This window comes from Salvelinus sp. IW2-2015, unplaced genomic scaffold (genome assembly GCF_002910315.2).
Source record: "Salvelinus sp. IW2-2015 unplaced genomic scaffold, ASM291031v2 Un_scaffold4061, whole genome shotgun sequence".
NCBI classification, from domain to species: domain Eukaryota; kingdom Metazoa; phylum Chordata; class Actinopteri; order Salmoniformes; family Salmonidae; genus Salvelinus; species Salvelinus sp. IW2-2015.
This window is the reverse complement of record NW_019945333.1, coordinates 30,335-45,875: the sequence shown is the minus strand read 5'-3', so window position 1 is coordinate 45,875 and position 15,541 is coordinate 30,335.

Sequence of the window (15,541 nt, the reverse complement as noted above, 5' to 3'; positions counted from 1 at the left end):
CTTGCAACGCCAGGGTTGTGGGTTCATTCCCCACGGGGGGACCAGGATGAATATGTATGAACTTTCCAATTTGTAAGTCGCTCTGGATAAGAGCGTCTGCTAAATGACTTAAATGTAAATGTTAAATGTACCTCTAAGCCATAAGACTGCTAAATAGATAGTTAAGTAGTTAACCAAATACTGTAGCTACTCGGACTATCTTTTGACTCATCACATACACTGCTGCTACTGTTATCATCTGTCACTTTATTCCCTTATCTACCTCAATTATCTTGTACTCCTGCACATCGACTCGGTACTGGTACCCTATGCACATAGCCAAGTTATCGTTACTCATTGTGTATTTATTATTACTTTTATTATTACGTGTTTTACTTTTCTATTATTTCTCTATTTTCTTTCTCTCTGCATTGTTGGCAAGGGCCTACAAGGACGAGTTTCACTGTTAGTCTGCTCCTGTTGTTTACGACGCATGTGACGAATGAATAAAATGACATTTGATTTTAGCAGGGTATGCCAGTGAGACGGCTGTGGCCACATCACAATGTCACTCAGACAGACAAATGACAAACCCCAGACTTTCTTGAGTCACTAGCTACTTATTGAGAAGCTCCACCAGGGATAGAGCCAGTATCTAACCTACAAATGCTTGAAAAAGGAAATAAACAATGGAATTAAATCGCTCCGTGGATGAACACACATGAAAGAAGCACTCAAGGGCCTCCCTGCGTCTCAGAGCAGGTTGAGTGTCATTGCGCTCTCTAAACGCAGCATGTTTGGAGCACGCTTGACATTCTGTGAACTGGCAAGCTGAGCTAGGGAGCTACAGAGAGACAGAGGAGCTCAGTGCACCTGCCTGCCTCTGTTTGGCCAATGTCTGGCTCTGATGTTTACACCCACTAATTTGGTTCTACCTCATCCTCCTCCAACGGAGAGTGAGAGAGATAGAGAGAGAGAGCTGTATTATGGACAAATCACAGGAGAACATCATTATATTTCATTGTCTCCCTTTGTTGTATAAAACCCACCTTAATGAATCAGGTACTCAAGTGTCCTCTACGAGTATCTCAATTGCCATGGATGGCAATCATGGCAGGCAGCTCTGCAAACGTTTTAGCACCCGTACTGCAATGTTCACAGGCTGCCTCAAATGAGCTTGTTTCTGTTGGAGTGGGATCATACTCATCAAGTTTTCTTGAGTGGAGATTTTTTCTTCTTCTAGAAATATGCACCTGGTGCACCTGGCATTGTTAATGTTTTTTGGGGGGAGCAGTCTTCATTGAATCTGAGCAGCTGTGTCAATATTGATGATGGATTTCTCAAGTTTAAGGGGTCGTTGGCGAGAAGGAGAAGGCAGGAACTTTGACCTTCAGCCTCTGTGGATGACAGGTCATCAGCAATCAATAAACAATAGATGGTGTTAGTAGTTGTGGTAGAGAATGATTCAATGTCCCTGTCTTCAGATATACTCTGGTACATTTCTCTTACCGTCTCAATCATGTCTACAATTTCACGCAACTGATACGTTTGCAATTACTATAAGTTATAAACAAGAATAGACATACTGTGGAAACTATAGAGAGCAGTGTCTTAAAACAAATGTTAATTTCCCTTGATAAATGATAATTAGGCAAGTGAATTAGTTATTATAGTGTATTAGAAAAGTGGGATTATTTTCCCCTTACTGACGGGTAACCAAGAACTGAAGAAGACAAAAATCACATTGATGGAATGATCACCACTCGCCAGTCCCAATTACATGAAAATCACATTTATATCAAATGATAGCAGTTTGCATAGCCCATGAAGGTTACTGTGCTCTATTAAATTAGATTTGACAGATTTATTACTGAATGTGCCTAGAATTTCAACATGCCTTAAAGGTTTGCCATTTGAATGTGCAAAGGCTCATACTGCATGTATCTTCTGTGCTCATATTCCAAAGTATGACATTTAAATATCATTGAAACGTTTGTTAGAATAATTATGCCATTAACCTCTCCTTCTGGTGATTCAAAAGCAGGTCTTGAGAGTTGAGGACCATTTCTACTTCAGTCTGAAGCAAAGTTTAAAGGAGAAGTTTACCCAAAATCAAGAAACTCCCAAGTGATTCCATAAATTGAAACTAGTTCAGTGGAGTTTGCCCTCTCCCCTTCTCGCTCCCTGGATTGCAGAACTGAGACAGCTACAAAAACAGGTCATATGATACTTGACATTGCTGGATCCAGGCCTCGCTCTTCTCCGTTGTTAGTGAATGCATGATTCACAAATCTGCAAACTTCACAAATTCATTATTTTATTGAAAGCGGACAAAATAGCTATTTTTGTCAAAAGTAAAACGCGCACTTTCCCACCTAAAACATTTGTGATAATTTTATATACTTATTTTATGTAGCAGATTGCCACAGCAGTGGAGATGGGTGACAACTATGTGCGTCCTCCTGGGGGACACCCTACTCACGATATGCCCTTATATGGAGCTTGATGTCACAATTTTACTTGGTGGGAGAAGGAGCTGTTGCGAAAGTTCGTAGAGTTAGCCTTATGACAAGTAAAGTTAGTTATGCAAAGTGGAAAATTGATGGTAGCAAGAGCAGGCTGGTGTTTGCTCCCTGGCTGCACTTTATACAGGAAATAAATGGAAGAAGACACAAAATGTCACAGTTTCCGGTAAAAGATACATCGAGATGCAGAAAATGGTTAGCAGCAATTAGAAGTAGTAAATACGATGTACAAACTCCTGCAGCCAACTTTACATCGCTGTGTGTGTGTGTAGCAAGCACTTCAGCGACGATGAAAATGAACGAGATGTGCAATCTGAAATTATGGGGGCAGAAAACTGAAGGGTACTAAAAGAAACAGCTGTTTCTACTGTATTTCCATGGACTGGATCTGGCACAGTGCCAAAATACAAAGGTGTGTTTGAGAAGAGAACGCAAGCGTTTGGGTGTATGTAGCCTGATCCTTGACGTTTGAGGTGTTCTTATTGTGTTATTAGCATTACACCATATCATGTAGACGTACCATACCATGTTCAAAGGCACTTAAATCTCTTGTCTTGTGCATTCAACCACCAGACTGTGTTGATCCTGGGGAAGTGTTTCTAAAACGGTGGCTGCCATCTGAAGTTCAATTTGCCTACATTTTTTGTCAGAATAGGCTACCCTGGCTCAACTAAATAAGGTTTGACAACGTCAACGTCCCTCTAGTAGGCTACTCTTCCTCCTGACTTCATCAGACAGGTTCTTGGTTGTTTTTTTAAGAGAACTATAATGTCCCTGTACTGTCTTCCAGGTGAAACGGAAAGCATAGAAATAGTGCACGATCTATCGCTTTTTAGACTTGCTTTCAATGAGAATGACCGATCTAGAACCCTCTTTTTTTTTCGGGTCACCCCAACAGTTACATACGGCACCTTTCAATATCCTCACTAGTTCTACCCCCCAAAAAACATGTGACACCAACCTCCATATAAGGGCATATTATCGTGACGTTTCTAAGTAGCAGGTGTCCCCCGCGAGGGCGCTCATGTGCAGTTGTTACCCATCTCCGCTGCCATGGCAATCTGCTACATAAACTAATTATATAAAATAATTGCAAATATTTTACGTTGAAAAGTATACATTTCCTGACTCAAAACTGATAGTATTTTTAACAAAAATAGTTAATTCAGCTGTACACTTTCAATAAAACAATGAATTTGTCCACAGTTTGCAGATGTGTGAATCCTACAATTGCTGACTGCGGAGCAGAGTGAGGCCTGCATCCAGCAACGTCACAAGTCACGTGACTCAATTTTGCAGCTGTCTCAGTTCTGCACTCCAGAGAAAGAGCGAGAGGGAGAGAGGGGAAACTCCACTGAACTAGTTTCAATGTATGGAATCACTTGGGAGTTTCTGGAATTTAGGTAAACTTTTCCTTTAATCTCTCTGGTACAAGTGGGACCCTAGCGTCCCACCTCGACAACAGCCAGTGAAATTGCAGTGCGCCAAATTCAAAACAACAGAAATCCCATAATTAAAATTCCTCAAACATACAAATATCATACACCATTTTAAAGATAAACTTCTTGTAAATCCAACCACAGTGTCCGATTTCAAAAAGGCTTTACGGAAAAAGCACACCATGCGATTATGTTAGGTCAGCGCCTAGTCACAGGAAACCATACAGCCATTTTCCAGCCAAGGAGAGGGCTCACAAAAGTCAGAAATAGCAATTAAATTAATCACTAACCTTTGATGATCTTCATCAGATGGCACTCACAGGACTTCATGTTACACAATAAATGTGTGTTTTGTTCGATAAAGTTAATCTTTATGTCCAAAAACCTCAGTTGAAATTGGCACGTTATGTACAGTAATCATTGTCTCAAACAAACATCCGGTGAAAATGCAGAGAGCCACATCAAATTACAGAAATACTCATCATAAACATTGATGAAAGATACAAGTGTTTAACATACATTTAAAGATAAACTTCTCCTTAATGCAACCGCTGTGTCAGATTTCAAAAAGGATTTACGGCGAAAGCACACAACGCAAATTATGTTAGGTCAGCGCCTAGCCACAAAAACCATACAGCCATTTTCCAACCAAGGAGAGGTGTCACAAAAGTCAGAAATAGCGTTAAAATGAATCACTTACCTTTGATGATCTTCATCTGGTGGCACTCCCAGGTCTCCATGTTAGACAATAAATGTTCGTTTTGTTCGATAATGTCCCTCTTTATGTCCAAAAACCTCCGTTTTGTTGGTGGGTTTAGTTCAGAAATCCAAATGCACAATGCGCGCTCTCAACATCAAGACGAAAAGTCAAAAAAGTACAATAAAAGTTCATAGAAACATGTCAAACGATGTTTAAAATCAACCCTCAGGTTGTTTTTGTCATAAATATATCAATAATATTTCAACCGGACAAAAGCTTCGTCAATAGAAAAGGAGAAACAAGAAAGGCGCGTTCCCGATCATGGGCAGGACTCATGTCTGGAAATTTCCACTGGCCTCTCATTGAAAGTGCTGTATCTCTCTCATTTTTCAGAGTAAAAGCCTGAAACAATGCCTAAAGACTGGCCACATGTAAAGGAAGCCATAGATATCGTGAACTGGGTCCTAAGTCGTTGTATGATGGATAGGCTTTCAATGGAAAAACAGCCTTTCAAAATAATAGTACTTCCTGGTTGGATTTTCCTCAGGTTTTCGCCTGCCATATCAGTTCTGTTATACTCACAGACATTATTCGAACAGTTTTGGAAACTTTAGAGTGTTTTCTATCCAAATCTACTAATTATATGCATATCCTAGCTTCTGGGCCTGAGTAGCAGGCAGTTTCATTTGGGCACGCTTTTCATCCAAAATTCCGAATGCTGCTCCCTACCCTAGTGAAGTTAAAACCTCTACAGGATCGGTGGGTCCCCCACGGGGTGGTTGAGCTAACGTAGGCTAATGTGATTAGCATGAGGTTGTAAGTAACAAAACAAATGCCCAGGACGTAGACATATCAGATATGGGCAGAAAGCTTAAATTCTTGTTAATCTAACTGCACTGTCCAATTTACAGTAGCTATTACAGTGAAAGAATAGCCTGCTATTGTTTGAGGAGACTGCACAGTTATGAACTTGAAAATGTATTAATAAAAGCAATTAGGCACATTTGGGTAGTGTTGATACAAAATGTTGAAATGCAATGGTTCATTGGATCAGTCTAACTCTTTGCACAAACACTGCTGCCTTCTATTGGCCAAAATCAAAATTGCGCCATTAATACATTATGGCCTTTCTCTTGCATTTCAAAGATGATGGTACAAAAGAAAATCTTTGTATTATCTTTTACCAGATCTAATGTGTTATATTCACCTACATTCTTTTTACATTTCCACAAACGTCAAAGTGTTTCCTTTCAAATGGTATCAAGAATATGCATATCCTTGCTTCAGGTCCTGAGCTACAGGCAGTTGGATTTGAGTATGTCATTTTAGGCAAATTTTTTATCTTAGGTCCCCTTAAGATTAAGGGGACCTAAGGAGAGGGTTGAGACTGACTGTGAGCAAACATTAATTATTAGATGATTAAAGTGTTTGTTAGTGTTTGGGTGACACAATTGGACTTGGGTTGGGTGGACTCTTTTTAGGGCCCACAGCCTTCATGCTGCCCTGCTCCATCTCAACCAATGGCATCTGTCCATCAGTACAGCTATCACACGCACTCTATGACTGACACTATAAAGACAGAAGGAACCGTAACTAGGAGGGATTCAAGGAGGAGAGAGATACTCAACAACAACAAACACACCCTTTTGAGAAACAGTAACACATACTCTCTCCACCAAATACACAAAGTGCAAAACACATAGCCCAGCTAATCGAGTGGGAAAAATAACCATGGAGACAGAAAAAAAAACATCCATTGCATCGTGCCCTTTTAAACTGTCAACTCATGATTTAGGATGAGTCTGAGGCACATGTCGCCCTTTCTTAAAGCCAGGTCCCATCACTTCGGAGAGCGGGAGTGAGGAAAGTGGACTAGTGTGGGAACGCAGGGAAAATAAATCCATATTCACGCCTGGACACATCCGTCCGTTCCGTTGCTCCGAATTCATCTGCAGTCAAAAGCAAAATGTCACACCTTTCATCTACCCGCCCTCTGCCGCCGCTTAATTGCACAGGAGGAACCTGGAGTGATCGAAGGGAACGTGGCGTAGGAACAGGGGTCACGGGTGCAGGAAGGGCAGTGGGGGTTGGCCAGGGATGGTGGCAGATAGCAACAAGACAGTAAAGCAATAAAACTGATAAATGATGCCAAACTACTCAGATGCTAGATGTCCCCCCACCCACACTTCTCCCGCCCCCCTCCACTACCTCCATCAGAAACACACCTGTCCACTACAGCAGTCGTGCCCTTCCTGGGGGGCTCAGCGCCTCCTATTGAGCATCAGTCTGTTTATAGAGCAACACTTCCCATCGGCTTTTGGGTCAATGGGATCATATTTTTTATAAAGCAGGACGGAGGACTGAGCGAAGTGGAGGTGGATGGGTTGGAAGGAGGGGAGGGGACGGCATGTGTTTGTAGAGGGGACGGAGTGGCAGGGCATGGGTTGGGTTGGGGGGTTTAAGAGAAGAGAAGTGAAGGAAAAGCCAATGCACAGAACAGAGATGAGATGGGCAGTTGTGTGTATTGATCTCCTGTCTGTCTTGCTGTCAGAGGATCAGTCCCAGACAGAGAGCTGGCGTTCATCATTTAGCCAATGTGAGGATGAGAGAGCACAGTCTGAGGATGTGGAAATGCACGGCAACTATTCAATAGAACCATTTCACTTATATGCAGATCGTGTGTCAATGTTTGAAGGTAATTCAGTAAATGGCCTACGCAGGCCACTAATTACTAAGTGTGTAATGTCGTGTATTGGTCGTGCAACAAGGAAGAGGAGCGGAGAGCCAGAGAGAGAGAGAGAGAGAGAGAGAGAGAGACAGAGAGAGAGAGATGAGAGAAATGTTGAGTCCCTTTTACATGGACTATGGAAAACACAAAGACACCCCAGCAAGAGCCAGAGTGTACAGAATATTTGAGAGAGAGAAGAGAGAAGAGAGGAGAGAGAGAGAGAGAGAGAGAGAGAGAGAGAGAGAGAGAGAGAGAGAGAGAGAGAGAGGAGAGAGAGGAGAGAGAGAGAGAGAGAGAGAAGAGAGAGAGAGAAGAGAGAGAGAGAGAGAGAGAGAGAGAGAGGAGAGAGAGAGAGAAGAGAGAGAGAAGAGAGAGAGAGAGAAGGAGTGTTTGTGTGTGTGTGCAATTTAGTTTTTGTTTTGGTATAGTTGGCATAATAATTAAGCAGAAAAGATCTGTGCCCAATTGAAAAAGATTAGCCATTACTCAAATGAGGGTGAAAAACACATATGGGAGGGGGGTGAGAAAAAAAGGGGATGTTTGCCAAACATTAGATGGAATATGCTTACTTGAAAAAATGCTTGTTGAATATATTTGCATATTTAGACAAATCAAATGCAGGAGCTTCAAAAGTTACTGATTCYTAAACTGCCAATTTGAATTTTCTCTTACTGAGTTCTAACAGATTSAAATCACATTGGGAGGGATGTGTACGTGAAATAGAGCTGTTAGTATTCAATTTGGATTACGGTATGTCTTGTTATGCCTATCACTAAATGGACTGAAGACGGTTGGGCCAATGATTTTAAATTCCATATTGAACTGGTTTTGCTCCCAATGCTTTCTTACTTGCACAGGCTTTCCTCCCTGGATCAGCACTGATCGTTTGGAATTTGTGGGTTTTAGTCATTTTGAGCAAGGTTTCCTCTCCTTGTCCCCTCGGCAGGCAGTGACACAAATGTATTCATACAGCACAGCGCTATTGATTTCTCTTTGGAGGGGGAATTATTCCATGCTGAGCACAAATAATCTTTAAACCAGGCTTTTATTCACACTCTCACTCCAAGTGCACCACCGTGGATGCTTTTAATCGCTCCGTAATTTGAGAAGGGCGATGCACTGGCATGCTCTGTCAAGTTAAAGCCTCCCTATCTTTAGTCCTCCTCTTCTCGCCCTCTTGAAAACACGCGCAAGTCTGCAAACACCACACACACACACACAGAATAAATGAGATTAACGTCAAGGACTTTTCCCCTCTGCTGAGAATTCTAACATTTGTTAGAGGAGAATTACAAACACACAGGCAGCCATGCACCTGGACTGTTCAGAGTTCTCCCCCAACCCCCTCTTCCCCCTCATCCTTTTATTATCCCTTTTTCAAAGTGGCACCAAGTGTAATCCCCCTTAATGGACGTTTAATATTTATACTTATAGCATAACCGCTTAAACATTCATTTACGGGGCCATATTTGGTTGTTCGCGGGCCCTGACAGCCTATTCATCAAAAAGGTAACGTGCAGAACCTTGCTTCCCCCTGCGGCAATCAATCAGCACGCTCCTCTCTCCTCTCTCTCCTCTCCCCGCTCTACCGCCGTCACCAGAGATAGGTCTCAGGCCAAAATGAATCAAACGCCGAAGTCGACATAATCCCCCTCTCCTCCCGCCTCCCCCTCCACCCATTACCCCATGTTTGAGAACCTTTACCTTTCACAGACTATTCCGATGGCTTGAAAGATTCATCAAAATTGTTCATTCACAGAGACCTATGCATTTATACGACTTCTGCACAGCCATAATATGATATGTAAAATGGTGAATTTGCATACAATCATTGGATCACAATCCTTGTTGGTTAGACAATTTAGCATTTCTTCTATACTGGAATGAATGCAAGTCAAGCATTCAATGTGTAACTGGCGGAACCATTAAACATGAACACAACCTTTGGATTCTCACCACCAAAGTGCCCTTCGTTTTTTTTACAGGTGACAGTTGTGATACTCATCACTGCATCCTGTATCAAAAGGTTGTCTGGACTTCGTTAAAGACCCGTAGATCTCTATATTACTCCCTTTGTGTGGGCCCTACATCATATACTTCCATCTTATCTAACTTTGCTGTTGAAGTATAGACACTTAAGTTGCCTAACCCATTCACAGGATTGGTTAACTCTTGAGGTTCCGAGGGTATTTTAGTTTTAATGCACCGTATTGCTTGAACAAAATTCCAAATACATTTAATCTTGATGTTCTGGTGCCTTTCTGGCAATTTAAAGTATTGACTGTAGACTTATTTGTCGAGGAATGTAACTGTTCTTCTGGGTGATGTTTCATTTGTGCTTCCCATGAATGTGTTTTTGTATTTTAATATATGTATGTATATATACAGTACCAGTCAAAAGGTTGGACACACCTACTCATTCAAGGGTTTTTCTTTATTTGGATTATTTTCTACATTTTAGACTTCAAAACTATGAAATAACAGATGGAATGGAATCCTGTAGTAACCAAAAATGTGTTAAACAAATCAAAATATATTTTATATTTGAGATACTCAAAGTAGCCACCCTTTGCCTTGGAGACAGCTTTGCATACTCTTGGCATTCTCTCAACCAGCGTCACCTGTAATGCTTTTCCAATAGTCTTGAAGGAGTTCCCACATATGCTGAGCATGTGTTGGCTGCTTTCCTTCATTCTGCGGTCCAACTCATCCTAAACCATTTCAATTTGGTTGAGGTCGGGTGGTTGTGGAGGCCAGGTCATCTGGTGCAGCACTCCATCACTATCCTGCTTGGTCAAATAGCCCTTACACAGCCTGGAGGTGTGTTGGGTCATTGTCCTGTTGAAAAACAAATGATAGTCCCACTAAGCGCAAAACAGATGGGATGGCATATCGCTACAGAATGCTGTGGTAGCCATGCTTGTTAAGTGTGCCTTGAATTCTAAATAAATCACTGACTGTGTCACCATCAAAGCACCCCCACACCATCACACCTCCTCCTCCATGCTTCACGGTGGGAACCACACATGCGGGGATCATCCGTTCACCTACTCTGCGTCTCACAAAGACACAGTGGTTGGAACCAAAATGTTCAAATTTGGACTAAGACCAGGACAGATGATAGAAAAAGGAAACGCCTGACAAACTAGTCTGACATTCCAGATATACTATAGATGGATGTGACTGCTAGTATCAGTCTTGGATATGGTGCATCAGGGATGGGGCAAGATACAAGTTTGGCATAGACAGTCTGGAAGCCAGCAGTAGTCTGAGTGCCTCAGTCACTCTATCTGTTTCCCTCTTTCTCTCTCTTTGTTCTTTATTTCACTCGTATTATTATCTATCCTGATGCCTGGTTACTTTACCCTGCCTAATAGTATATACCTACTTCAAATACCTCGTACCCCTGCACATTGTTCTGGTACTTCCTGCATATACCTCTATTCTTGTGTACTTTATTTTATTCCTTTTCTGTTACTATTTTATTTTTCAACTCTGCATCGTTGGGAACGGCTCATAAGCATTTCTCCGTAAAGTCTACACCAGTTGTGTTCAGCGCATGTGACAAATAAAATGTGATTTGATCTCTCTCTCTCTCTCTCTCTCGCTCCTTCTCTCTCTCACTGTCTTTCTCTCTCGCTCTCAAACTCAATCTATATTTTATTCCCAACATGTGCAATGTGTAGAACATTCCATAGCAATTTGCCATCAACCAAGCAGAGCACATCAAAGATTGATATACAGTAGGTGTGTTAGGTCAATAAAAAATGGTTCTATATACGGAACAATGATATTTCAGAAACTTTGAGCTTCTATGCGTGAGTACTAATAGTGTAATATGCAGTTCTTCAGTCACGGATAAACCCCAGCGACAAAGATAAAAGACAATCAAGGCATAAACTGTAACAATTACTGTGACCGACTATTGGATTTTCACTGCATCTTGTCGAATGTTTATTGTGTCTTCAGCTCTTATCCAGTTGTGGTTTTTAGTTTTGGGGTGTGTAAGTTTAAAGAGGACTTTGAATGTAAATAGCATGACTAATACGATTAGGTTAAGATTTTTTTTATTAACATATCCCACTTAAACAAACACAATTACCAAGATGCATTTAACATTGTGACTCTAGTCCTTATGGCTGAAGGTTGCTGTGTGTCCTGTGTTCACAGCAGCGGAGGCAGCTGAGTGGAAGACGGATAGTAATAATGGCTGGAATGGAGAAAATGGAATGGCATTAAACACATGGAAACCATGTGTTTGATAACATTCCACCAATTCCGCTTCAGCCTTTACCACGAGCCCGTCCTCCCCAATTAAGGTGCCACCAACCTCCTGTGATTCACAGTTATTGTTATTGACCATAACATGAAATTCAGAGGAAATTTTCACAGTCCATAGTTAATACAGTAAATATTAACTTCTGATATTGAAAGTTCAAACTACAACACAGAAGCAGCAGTGCATTTCTGAAAGCATTGCGACCTTCGTAAAACAAGTTCTATTTGTCCATAAGGCTGACCATTCAAACTGTAAGTGCATGTTTGGCGCCATCTGGTGAAGTCTGAAATCTGGCAGCACTATTACAGCAGTCAGCAACGGTCCAATTACACCAGCACATCTCACAGCATTTAGTGTGTCCCAAATGGCACTTTATTCCATTTACAGTGCCCTACTTTTGACCAGGGCCCATAGGGATCACTATATCCACTATAATTGAGAATTTCAATAAGCATTTTTCTACGGCTGGCCATGCTTTCCACCTGGCTACCCCTACCCCGGTCAACAGCCCTGCACCCCCCACAGCAACTTTCCCAATCATCCCCCATTTCTCCTTCACCCAAATCCAGATAGTTGATGTTCTGAAAGAGCTGCAAAATCTGGACCCCTACAAATCAGCCGGGCTAGACAATCTGGACCCTCTCTTTTTATAATTATCCACCGAAATTGTTGCAACCCCTATTACTAGCCTGTTCAACCTCTCTTTCGTATCGTCTGGGATCCCCAAAGATTGGAAAGCTGCTGCGGTCATCCCCCTCTTCAAAGGGGGAGACACTCTAGACCCAAACTGCTACAGACCTATATCTATCCTACCCTGCCTTTCTAAGGTCTTCGAAAGCCAAGTTAACAAACAGATCACTGACCAATTCGAATCTCACCGTACCTTTTCTGCTATGCAATCTGGTTTCCCAGCTGGTCATGGGTGCACCTCAGCCACGCACAAGGTCCTAAACGATATCATAACCGCCATCGATAAGAGACAATACTGTGCAGCTGTATTCATCGACCTGGCCAAGGCTTTCGACTCTGTCAATCACAACATTCTTATTGGCAGACTCAACAGCCTTGGTTTCTCAAATGACTGCCTCGCCTGGTTCACCTACTACTTCTCCGATAGAGTTCAGTATGTCAAATCGGAAGGCCTGTTGTCCGGACCTCTGACAGTCTCTATGGGGGTGCCACAGGGTTCAATCCTCGGGACGACTCTTTTCTCTGTATACATCAATGATGTCACTCTTGCTCCTGGTGATTCTCTGATCCACCTCTACGCAGACGACACCATTCTGTATACTTCTGCCCCTTCTTTGGACACTGGGTTAACTAACCTACAGACGAGCTGCAATGCCATACAACTCTCCTTCAGTGGCCTCCAACTGCTCTTAAATGCAAGTAAAACTAAATGCATGCTCTTCAACCGATCCCTGCCCACACCTGCCCGCCCATCCAGCATCACTACTTTGTACGGTTCTGACATAGAATATGTGGACAACTACAAATACCTAGGTGTCTGGTTAGACTAAACTCTCCTTCCACACTCACATTAAGCATCTCCAATCCAAAATTAAATCTAGAATCGGCTTCCTATTTTGCAACAAAGCATCCTTCACTCATGCTGCCAAACATACCCTCGTAAAACTGACTATMCTACCGATCCTTGACTTCGGCTATGTCATTTACAAAATTTCCTCCAACACTCTACTCAGCAAATTGGATGCAGTCTATCACAGTGCCATCCGTTTTGTCACCAAAGCCCCATATACTACCCACCACTGCGACCTGTATGCTCTCGTTGGCTGGCCCTCGCTTCATATTTGTTGCCAAACCCACTGGCTCCAGGCGATCTATAAGTCTTTGCTAGGTAAAGCGCCGTCTTATCTCAGCTCACTGGTCACCATAGCAGCACCCACCCGTAGCACGCGCTCCAGCAGGTATATTTCACTGGTCACCCCCAAAGCCAATTCCTCCTTCGGCCGTCTTTCCTTCCAGTTCTCTGCAGCCAATCACTGAAGCTGGATACTCATACTCACTAACTTTAAGCACCAGCTGTCAGAGCAGCTCACAGATCACTGCACCTGTACATAGCCCATCTGTAAATAACCCATCCAACTACCTCATCCCCATACTGTTATTTATTTTATTTATATTGCTCCTTTGCGCCCCAGTATCTCTACTTGCACACTCATCTTCTGCACATCTATCACTCCAGTGTTTTAATTGCTATATTGTAATTATCTTGCCACTATGGCCTATTTATTGCCTTACCTACCTCATCCTACCTAATTTGCACACACTGTATATAGACTTTTTCTACTGTATTATTGACTGTACGCTTGTTTATTCCATGTGTAACTCTGTGTTGTTGTATGTGTCGCACTGCTTTGCTTTATCTTGGCCAGGTCGCAGTTGTAAATGAGAACTTGTTCTGAAGCTAAGATTTAAGTTGCTTTTTCTATAGAACAGATTGTGCCTTTCTCTAAGCAGTAGGAAGCAGATTATTCAGTCAACCTTTTTACTGTTCTTGATTATGGTGATGTGTCACGCTCGTCTTTTTGTGGAAGAGAGGAGGACCAAGGGCAGCGTGAATATGAATACATCTTTTTAATAGAAAGAAGAACGAACACTAATACAAACTAGACAAAACAACAAACGTCCGTGAAGCTATCAAACGAAAAGTGCAGACACACCAACTAACGTCAAGACATAGACAATTACCCACAACCTACCTAATGACTATGGCTGCCTAAAATATGGCTCCCAATCAGAGACAACGATAGACAGCTGTCTCTAATTGAGAACCAATCCAGCAACCATAGACTTACCTAAACACCTACACTGACACAACCCCACGAACTCTAGAAAAAAAACCTAGACAATACAAACACCCTAGATGAGACAAAACACACAAACATCCCCATGTCACACCCTGACCTAACTAAAATAATAAAGAAAACAAGATAACTAAGGCAGGGCGTGACATGATGTTATTCTCACCACCAAAGTGCCCTTCGTTTTGTTACAGGTGACAGTTTGATACTCATCACTGCATCCTGTATCAAAAGGTTGTCTGGACTTCGCTAAGACCATAGAATCTCTACATTACTCTCCTTTGTGGGCCCTACATCATAAACTTCCGTCTTATCTAACTTTGTTGTTGAAGTATAGACACTTGAGTTGCCTAACCCATTCACAGGATTGGTTAATTCTTGAGGTTCCTATGTATTTTAGTTTTAATGCACCGTATTGCTTGAACAAAATTACAAATACATTTAATCTTGATGTTTGGTGCCTTTCGAGCAATTTAAAGAATTGACGGTAGACTTATTGGTCGAGGAATGTAACTGTTCTTCTGGTGATGTTTATTTGTGCTTCCCATGACTGTGTTTTTGTATTGTAATGTATGGTATGCATATACAGTACAGTCAAGAGTTTGGACACACCTACTCATTCAAGGGTTTTTCTTTATTTTTACTATTTCTACATTGTAGACTTCAAAACTATGAAATAACAGATATGGAATCCTGTAGTAACCAAAAAAGTGTTAAACAATCTAAATATATTTTATATTTGAGATATTCAAGTAGCCACCTTTGCCTTGGATGACACCTTTGCACACTCTTGGCATTCTCTCAACCAGCTTCACCTGTAATGCGTTTCCAACAGTCTTGAAGGAGTTCCCACATATGCTGAGCACATGTTGGCTGCTTTCCTTCATTCTGCGGTCCAACTCATCCTAAACCATTTCAATTGGTTGAGGTGGGTGATTGTGGAGGCCAGGTATCTGCAGCACTTGTCACTCTCCTTCTGGTCAGAATAGCCCTTCCACAGCCGGAGGTGTGTTGGATCATTGCCCTGTTGAAAAACAAATGATAGTCCCACTAAGCGGCAACCAGG